Below are 9414 nucleotides of genomic sequence, written 5' to 3' on the forward strand. Positions count from 1 at the left end.
CCCATTGTTCAGCCAGAGATTCAAGTAAGGAATTTTATGCTTAGACCGTCTTTTATCTCAAATATTCAGCAGAATCAGTTTGGGGGATTATAGTTGGAGAATCCTTATTCACATCTCATGGAATTCCATAGATATTGTAATGCACTGAAACATAAGGGGGTTCCATATGATGTTATACGACTATTGGTTTTCCCTTTCAGTCTTAAGGATGCCGCAAAGAGGTGGTTTAATACCTTGCAACCTAAAAGTATTAGAACTTGGGATGAGATAGAGAAAGATATCTGAACAAATATTTTCCTCCACAAAAATCATACATTTGAGAAATCAGATTCTGAATTTTAAGCAATTTGTCGGAGAGGAATTATATCAATCTTGGGAAAGATATTCATCTCTTCTACATTCATGTCCGCATCATGGTATCGAGAAATGGTTGATTGTATACTTATTCTATATTGGGCTTTCTTTTCAAAATAAGAATCAGTTAGATTTGGCATCGGAGGATCTTTCATGAGAAAAAGTCTTGATGAGGCATATGAAATGATCTACTGGATAACATCAAATCTTAATGCTTGGTCAGGAAAAAATCTATTGACTTTCTCATCAAGTGCATTAGAGGACAAAGGAAAAGGAAATGGTGAGGGAAATAAACAAGAAATTGTAGATGATGAAATTCGGAATGGTTCCGAGGAAGACATTACTTCGAATCAAAAGAATTTCCAAGATTTATTCCCTTGGCGTTGTAAGTTCAAAAATGTTTGGAGAAAGGATTTCTTTGAATAAGCTTGTTGAAAAGGAGGAATGCTCCAATGTTTTTTATGCAAAAAATAACTTTGATTATGAAGAAGATGAAGAGATGGCATCGGAAGCTGAGGAAAATTTAGGGAAAGAATCTCCGAAGGACGAAATAAAGTTGTTGGAGTAGGATCCAATTTTTCTAGAAATTATGCCGCCTCAACTAGAGTTAAAGACATTACCACCCAATCTTAAATATGCATTCCTTGGCCCGAATTCCATCTTTCCAGTGATAATCAATGCAGATTTAACTAAATCGGAAACACAAAGATTGATCAATGAGTTAAAGTTGCATAGAAAGACGAATGGGTATACCATTGATGATATTAAAAGAATTAGTCTCTCTCTTTGTATGCATAGAATTTTACTTGAAGAAGGATATAAAAATTCAATTAAACATCAAAGGAGATTGAACCAAAATTTGAAAGAGGTGGTAAAGAAAGAAGTGCTTAAGGGATTATTTATCCTATTTCAGATAGTGAATGGGTGAGTCCAGTGTATGTGGTTCCAAAAAAAAAGGAGGAATGACTGTAATCAGAAATGAGAATAATGAATTAGTTCCAACGAGAATAGTCACGGGGTGGCGGATGTGTATTGATATAGGAAGCTAAATAAAGAAACTAGAAAAGATCATTTTCCTCTATCATTTATTGATGAGATGCTTGAAAAGCTGGCAAAACACTCATATTTCTGCTATTTGGATGGCTATTTGAGATTCTTTCAGATTCCAATTCACCCTCAAGATCAAGAGAAGACTACTTTTACATGTCCCTACGGAACCTTCGCCTATCGACGTATGTCATTTGGACTTTGTAATGCCCTAGCTACATTTCAAAGGTGCATGATGATAATTTTTTTCAAATCTGATAGAGAAAATCATGGAGGTATTTATGGATGATTTTTCAGTTTATAGAAATGACTTCGACACTTGTCTACTAAATCTTTCTACGGTTCTTCAACAGTACGAAGATGTAAACTTGGTGTTAAATTGGGAAAAATGTTACTTCATGATAAAAGAAGGGATTATTTTGGACCACAAGATATCAGAACGTGGGATTGAGGTAGATTAGGCCAAGGTAGAAGTAATAGAGAAGTTACCCCTGCCAATTAATGTAAAAGGAGTAAGGAGTTTCTTGGGGCATGCTGGATTCTACAGGCATTGTATCAAGGATTTCCCAAAAATCTCTAAGCCACTAACTAATTTGATGATTAAAGATGTCGAATTCTATTTTGATGATGACTGCATGGAGGCTTTCAAAAATATTAAAAGTGCCCTTACTTCAGCTCCAATAATCCAAGCCCTAAATTGGGAGCTCCCATTTGAAATTGTGTGTGATGCCAGTGATTTTGCTGTAGGAGCAGTTTTGGGGCAAAGAAAGAACAAGATTTTACATGCAATCCACTTCGCAAGTAAGACATTAGATGCAGCCCAAGTAAACTATTCCACTACAGAAAAAGAATTTCTAGCAGTAGTCTTTGCATTTGACAAGTTCAGATCCTGCCTAGTGAGTTCAAAAGTGATAGTATATACTGATCATGCTGCCATCCAATATTTACTGGGCAAGAAAGATGCCAAACCACGACTTATTAGGTGGATCTTACTTCTTCAGGAATTCAATTTAGAGATCAGAGACAAGAAAGAGGCAGAAGATATAGTGGCAGATTATTTATCTCGAGTGTAGCAAAATGGGAAAAAGGATGCAGGATTTGAGGCACCTATTGATGATGTTTTTCCAGATGAACACCTTTTGGCATTAGCATTTGTGAAGATGCCTTGGTATGCAGATTTTGTTAATTATCTGGCAAGTGGAGTTCTACCCCCAAATTTCTCTAGGCAACAAAAGAAAAAATTTCTTTCGGATGTCAAGAACTATATTTGGGATGAACCACTTCTTTACAAGAAATGCTGCGATGTAATTATCGAAGATGTGTGCCCGAGGAAGAAGTTAAGGACATTTTGTTCCATTATCATTCTTTATCTTACGATGGACATCTGGGATATTTGAAAACAATTGCAAAAATCTTACAGGCAGGATTTTATTGGCCAAACTTATTTAAAGATACACAAGAATTTGTACAATCCTGTGATCAATGCCAAAGGACTGGAAGTATAACCAAGAGAAATGAAATACCACTAAACTACATCCTTGAAGTTGAGTTATTTGATGTGTGGGGAATAGATTTTATGGGACCATTTCCTTTCTCATGTGGAAACAAGTTTATTTTGGTGGCGGTGGATTATGTGTCAAAATGGGTGGAGGCCATAACTTCTCCTACAAGTGATGCAAAGACAATCATCAAATTGTTTAAAAAGATAATTTTTCCATGGTTTAGCATTCCTAAAGTGGTTATTAGTGATGGAGGGTCACATTTTATAGAAAAACAATTTGAAAACTTACTTAAGAAATATGGAGTAAATCATAAAGTGGCAACACCATCATCCATAAACCAATGGGCAAGTTGAAATATCTAATCGAGAAATTAAGGCCATACTAGAGAAAACGGTCTCTACTTCATGAAAGGACTGATCATTGAAGCTAGATGATGCTTTATGTGCATATCATACAGCTTGCAAAACTCCCATTGGTATGAGCCCATTCCGGCTAGTCTATGGAAAGTCATGCCATCTCCCAGTTGAATTGGAACATAAATCTTATTGGGCAATTATAAAACTTAATATGGATCGCAGGGCAGCAAGAGAAAAAAAGGAAGCTCCAGTTAAATGAATTTGATGAATTAAGGCTGGATGCTTACGAACATGCCAAATCTTATAAGGAAAGGACAAAGAAATGACATGATCAACACATACTACGTAGGGATTTTAAAGGAGAGCTAGTCTTATTATTTAATTCAAAGTTAAAAGTTTTTCCAGAAAAGCTAAAATCACGATGGATAGGTTCGTTCAAAGTTAAAAAGGTTTATCCCTTCGAAGCAGTGGACATTTGGAAGGAAGAGCTCAGAGTTATTAAGGTGAATGGTTAACGTTTAAAGGGTATATCCATGGTATGTAGTTAGGGGAGAAACAAATACTTCACTGAACCTCGTCCCCCAGAATGATCTCACACCGGTCGAGCTAATGACCTTAAACAAACGCTTCTTGGGAGGCAACCCAAGGATTCCTTTAGTTAGATTCAATTTTAGCATTCTTTTTCATTAGTTAATGTTTTTAAATTATTGTTATTTTTGTTTTCAGGTTGTACACTGCTTCCATGAGCTGGCCATAATTATTTCATAGGCATGGAGGCATTAGAGAAGTCGGGAAGGAAGGAAATTCAACAATCCTATACCAAATAGAGCCTGACCGTGTGACATAAATGGTCGTGTGACACTTACAGAGGTGGAGGAGCACAAGGCCGTGTGACTCACACTGGCCATGTGAGTTCACTCGAGAATAAGAAGGATAAGGTCGTGTGATTTCACATGGTCGTGTGAAATTTCCAAAGGAGAAGAGGAAGGAGGGCGTGTGACACACACGATCGTGTGAGCTCAACTGAGAAGAAGGTAACACTACCCGTGCCATTTGGCACGACCATGTGGAAAAGGCCAAGAAGGAGAAGAAGTAGGCCATGTCTCAGACACGGCCGTGTGAAGGGAAAAGGAGTATGGCCGTATGGAAACTCACACGGTCCAACTCAAGTTTTAAAAGTTAGGGCACGAGGGTGTGAGAGCCACATGGTCGTGCCCGCCGCTTGCTCCCTTCTTCTCTCCTCTTCCTCATCTCTTCTTCTTCCCAAAGGCTATAAACCACCCCCTTCCAATTTCTTCATCTATTTCCCTTAAAGTTCAACCTCTCTAGATCCTACAATGTCAAATCTAATTAAGGAAACAATTGGTGCGGAAAGCATTCGACGATTGAACCTGAGTTTTGATAATGAGAAAGGATTTAAAGTTAAGGTTATTTGTGATCTAATGTGTTTAAATGAGTTTGTAGGAAAAGTCCTAAGGTATCTTAGGCAAAATCCTAGCTGCGGTTAGGCAAGCAGAAAATCCTAGGGGGTGGTAACCCTAGGTCTTAAGAAGTAGTAACCCTAGGCAGAAAGTCTTGGTGGGTCGAAGTCTTCGGGCAAAAGTCTTAGAGTCGGAAACTCTAGGTGAAAATCCCGGTGTCGCGGATTGGGTGGAAAGTCTGGGAGGGTTGTGAAGCGAACGTCCGGCGGAAAAACCTGAAGACTCGGGCGTTGAGAAAAAGTCCAATTGATCTGGAGGTGTTGGAGTGTATACTAAAAGCCTAGCTTTTGTAAATATTTATTTTTAAATAAAAGAATCACATTGGTCAATATCTACATTTATTTGTTAAATGTAATTGTTCAATTAATTTATATAGTAGACAACATGGTGTGTGGTGTCACACACAGAAGATCATGTTGACGGTTCTTTATAAATTATAAACAGTTGCTCACGACTAAGATGGAAAGGAACAAACCATCGGAATAGTCGTAGTGTAATTAAGTATTAGTTTATCTTGATTAATAAATTACACTGGTACACTCTAAGTGTATTGAGTATGACCATTTTAGGTAAGTTCTTTTTTACTGACTTAATAAAAGAACTAGACCTTAGTTATTATGGAAGTGTGTGCCCTTAATCCTAATATATTAACAAACACATATATTTAATATTTATTTCTTTGACTTATCAAAGGGTGAGGTTTAGCTCGATAAATCAATATGCCCGATAAGTTGGGAAATGATATTACTTATAGTGTGTGTTGTTGATTATAGAAGGAATCTGTGTCCTAGTTATCTAGGTTGAGAATGTCCCCAAGAGGAGCTCATAAGGATTGCCATGTTAAACCCTGCAGGTGGACTTAGTCCGACATGACAATGAAGTTGAGTGGTACTACTCTTGGAGGTAGATATTAATTAAGTGAGTTGTCAGTAACTTAATTAGTGGACATTTGTTATCTTAAACATAGGAAGACTAACACACTCATGATAAGAAGGAGCCCATAATGTAATTTGGGATTAGTGCGGTAGTGCGATAATAACTCTCTAGTGGAATGAGTTATTATCGATGAACTTGAGTTGTGTGTTCGGGGCGAGCACGGGATACTCAAGCTCATCGGAAGGCCAAAACCAATTTCTTATCTAGGTCCTTGTCATAGCCTAATTATAGCCTCAAGTCCATCCAAATGTAAGGCTCTTCTTGGTGTCCAAGAAGGGGGCCGGTCCAATGCTTGGTGACCAAGCAAGGGCCGACCACATCCTCCTCTATAGGGGCCGACCCTTTACTTGGTGACCAAACATGTAGGGGCCGACCATAATAATTCAAATAAGGAGGAGTGTTTTTGAATTTTTAAAATCTTCTCTTTGTAGAAAACTATAAGTTTTAAAAGAGAGATTTTAATTCCAAAAACTTTCCTTATTTGAAATAGGCCACATGTGTTAAAAGAAAGTTTAAAAGATTTTAAAACTTTCCTTTTTTAACCATCCTCATGGTTTAAGGAAAAAAGGAAGATAAGTTTTAAAATTTAAATTTTCTATCACCATGTTAAAAAAGAAAATTTTATAAGAGAAGTTTTAAATTTTAAAACATGGTTTTAATTTTTAGAACTTTCCTTTTTTTAACTCCTACTTTAGGAAAGAGAGCTTGTAAAATTTTATAAGAGTTTTTCTTCTTGTAAAATTTTATAAAAAAATTATTTCCTTCCTCTTATAGGGGCCGACCACCCTTGCTTGGTGCCCAAGCAATGTGGCCGGCCAAAACAAAAAAAATAAAATCATCATCAATTAATTTTGGTGATTGATTCAATCAAGAGGAAAGAAAAGGAAAAATTAAAAGGGTAAAGAAAAATTAGAGGAAGATTTTAATTTTTGTAAAAATTCTTCCCTTATTTGCCTTGGGCAACTAATATAAAAGAAGGGGTGAGGGGGCTTCATGAGACAATTCTTATTCTCTTGCTTGGAGAACCTCAAGTGGTCGGCCCCTCTCTTCCTTCTCTTTTCCCTTTTGCTCTCTTCTCCTTGGTGGTGGTGGTGGCCGGATTTTAGAAGAAGAGGAAGAAGCTTTTGGGTGGTGTTCATCTTGGAGGATCGTCGCCCACACGACGTCCAAGGCGAGGCGAGGAATACGGCAAAAGATCTTGAGGTCATTAGCTTACAAAGAGAAGGTATAACTAGTAGTTTTCTTCCGCATCATACAAGTTATTTTCTTTGTAAGAATTCTAAATACAAGAGACAATTAGATCTAGTTTTTCGAATTTATTTTTCGAGTTTGTGTTTTCTTCTTTTTCGAATTTGTGATTCAATTGTTCTTTTTGGTTAACCTATGTAACGACCCAATTTTCCTCATTAGGAGTTCTAAAAGTGCTTTAAAATATTTAGAAATACTTTATAAAAATTCTAGATATTTTTAGAAATTTTTAGAGTATTTTTATGGAATTTTTGGAGGTCGTTTGGTATTTTTACCAAAAGAAAGAAGTTGTGACAAAAAAAATGTCCAAGCCAAGGCTCGAACAGGCAACCCCTGACCCAAGCAAAACCCAGCTAACCAACTGGGCTAGCAGTTGTTACTTAATCAAATAAGGGTCGAAATTGTACTTAAGCCGTAGTTAGGAAATCGAAATTAATTAAAATGAAAAAGGGCGCTGCGGTGGAATCGAACCAGCGACGGTTTGATTTGATCGAACACGGCTGACCAGGTGATCCAACGGGAATTTCATAATAAGAAGGAAGCGAAATAGTCTTAAGCTGTAACAGAAGTATTAGGTTATAAAAGGGGAATAAGAGGATGTTGATTCGGCCCGTGACCAAAAAAAACCCTCTCCTTCTTCTCTCGCTCGCGACAACAGGGCTCGGGCAGAAACAAGCCGGAGCTAAGCTCCTCTCCTGCGGCCGGCGAAGGGCAAGTCCCGAGAGTTCTTCACCCCCTTAAGATCCTCTCGTCGAAGGGAAGCCGTGGGCACAAGAGGGGCCGGGAACTCGAGCCAGCCAAAACCCTAGAAGTTCTCCTCCTCCGGTTGTGAGACCAAGAAGCCAGGTAAGTTGCTTACTCACCTGCAGAAGAGTAGTTTTGGATTTCTCGTTAGCCTTTTCTTTTTGATTTTTGCATCATGTTATTAAGAAGGTTTGCTTCCTTAAGTTGCTGCCGCGAATTGAGGATTTAAATTCTTGTATCTTCTTGATGTTTATTTTGAAACATGCTGTAAGGAATAGGTTGTAAAGGGTTAGTACATGGTTTGAGTTTTACAGAATTCGGATTTAAGCTGTAAGATTTGTTGCTTAAGCTTTCTGTCGTGAGTTAAGTTTAATTCACCAAATGACTTAAGTCTTCTGCCGTGAGTTAAAAGGAAGAACAGCAAAGGATTAGTTTAGGTTAAGCATGAAGAACAGTTACAAAACTTAGGTTTCCAGTAGTAATTCTACCCTATTAGCAGCACGTTGGAGAATTTGGGTTTCTTTACAAAAAGATTAAGCTGTGAATTTGTTGTATAGGTTTGTTTTAAGTTTTACATCAAGTTCAACTTGATTTTATGCAAAGAAAAGGGGCACAAGTAGCTCCCTTGGGGTTGCTGTGCAATTCGGCTATTTAGCTAAACATGAGAAGGCATAGATTGTTGATTGGCATGTAGTTTTCTTTATGTTGTTACCTTATTGTTGCTACTGTCGATTTAGAGTTAGTTTTCTTCTAAAACATGTAGGTTTGTTTTTGTAGCTTAAATGCAGAAGTACGGTTAAGTAGGTATGCATATTTTACTAAAATTCAATACATGTTTTTACTAGCAGTTTAGCATTTCAGTTTTTTGATATATTCTATCATGTTGTTAGACTTTCCCTATTTGTTATTAGTTAAGCATGTGTAGTTTCCTTACTACTAGAATAGCATGAGTAGTATTGAATTATAATGTTTTCCTTGCTTTGGATTTTCTGTACAACATTAGAACGGCTAGAAGTTAGGAGTAGCTAGTTTGCTTTGTTTTCTTTGCTTTCGGATTACACTGCACAACTTTGGAATAGCTAGAGATTATTGAGTAGCATGCATTCTTTGCTCTCTTTCTTTTATCTCTATTGTAGCAAGATTTAAGGTTTTAATTCCAACAAGTTTTAGATGTAGTTTAAGCTTATATGATATGCAGATTTTCTAGTTTTCATTGGCTATTTTTAACAAGCATGAACATCCATGTATTCTAGTGGAAAAATAAGAGTTCTATTAAATTCTTTTAGAAGTATTAACAAGTATAAGATAGATAAAGAAAAGAAAGAAAGAGGCCAAGGCCTTAAGTAGATCCCAAAGTCAAGACTTTAGAGATTTTGGCACACAAGGTGCTTATTAAAATGCCGAGACATTATATATTAGAAGTATTAAAAGATAACAAGTATTTTACTTTTATCAGTGACACTGTACTGGACTCTCAGTTGTCCTTGGGTTGGGCTCCCATAGTCGTCCCTAGGTTTAGATAACCTAGTATGCAGGACTCTCAGTAGTCCTTGGGCTGGGCTCACATAGTCGGTCCCTAGGTTTAGATAACCTAGTAAACCCTACTAGATTCGGGACCAGCTATCTCGGGTCTATTTAGGGATGCGCACATAGCAAGTACAGTTGTCGGGCCCAAGAAGAAAGTTGATTATTATTTTGAAGTATTATAAGTATAAGTTTTTGAACAAACAAAATAAGATTCACACA

This window comes from Zingiber officinale, chromosome 2A (genome assembly GCF_018446385.1).
Source record: "Zingiber officinale cultivar Zhangliang chromosome 2A, Zo_v1.1, whole genome shotgun sequence".
NCBI lineage: Eukaryota > Viridiplantae > Streptophyta > Magnoliopsida > Zingiberales > Zingiberaceae > Zingiber > Zingiber officinale.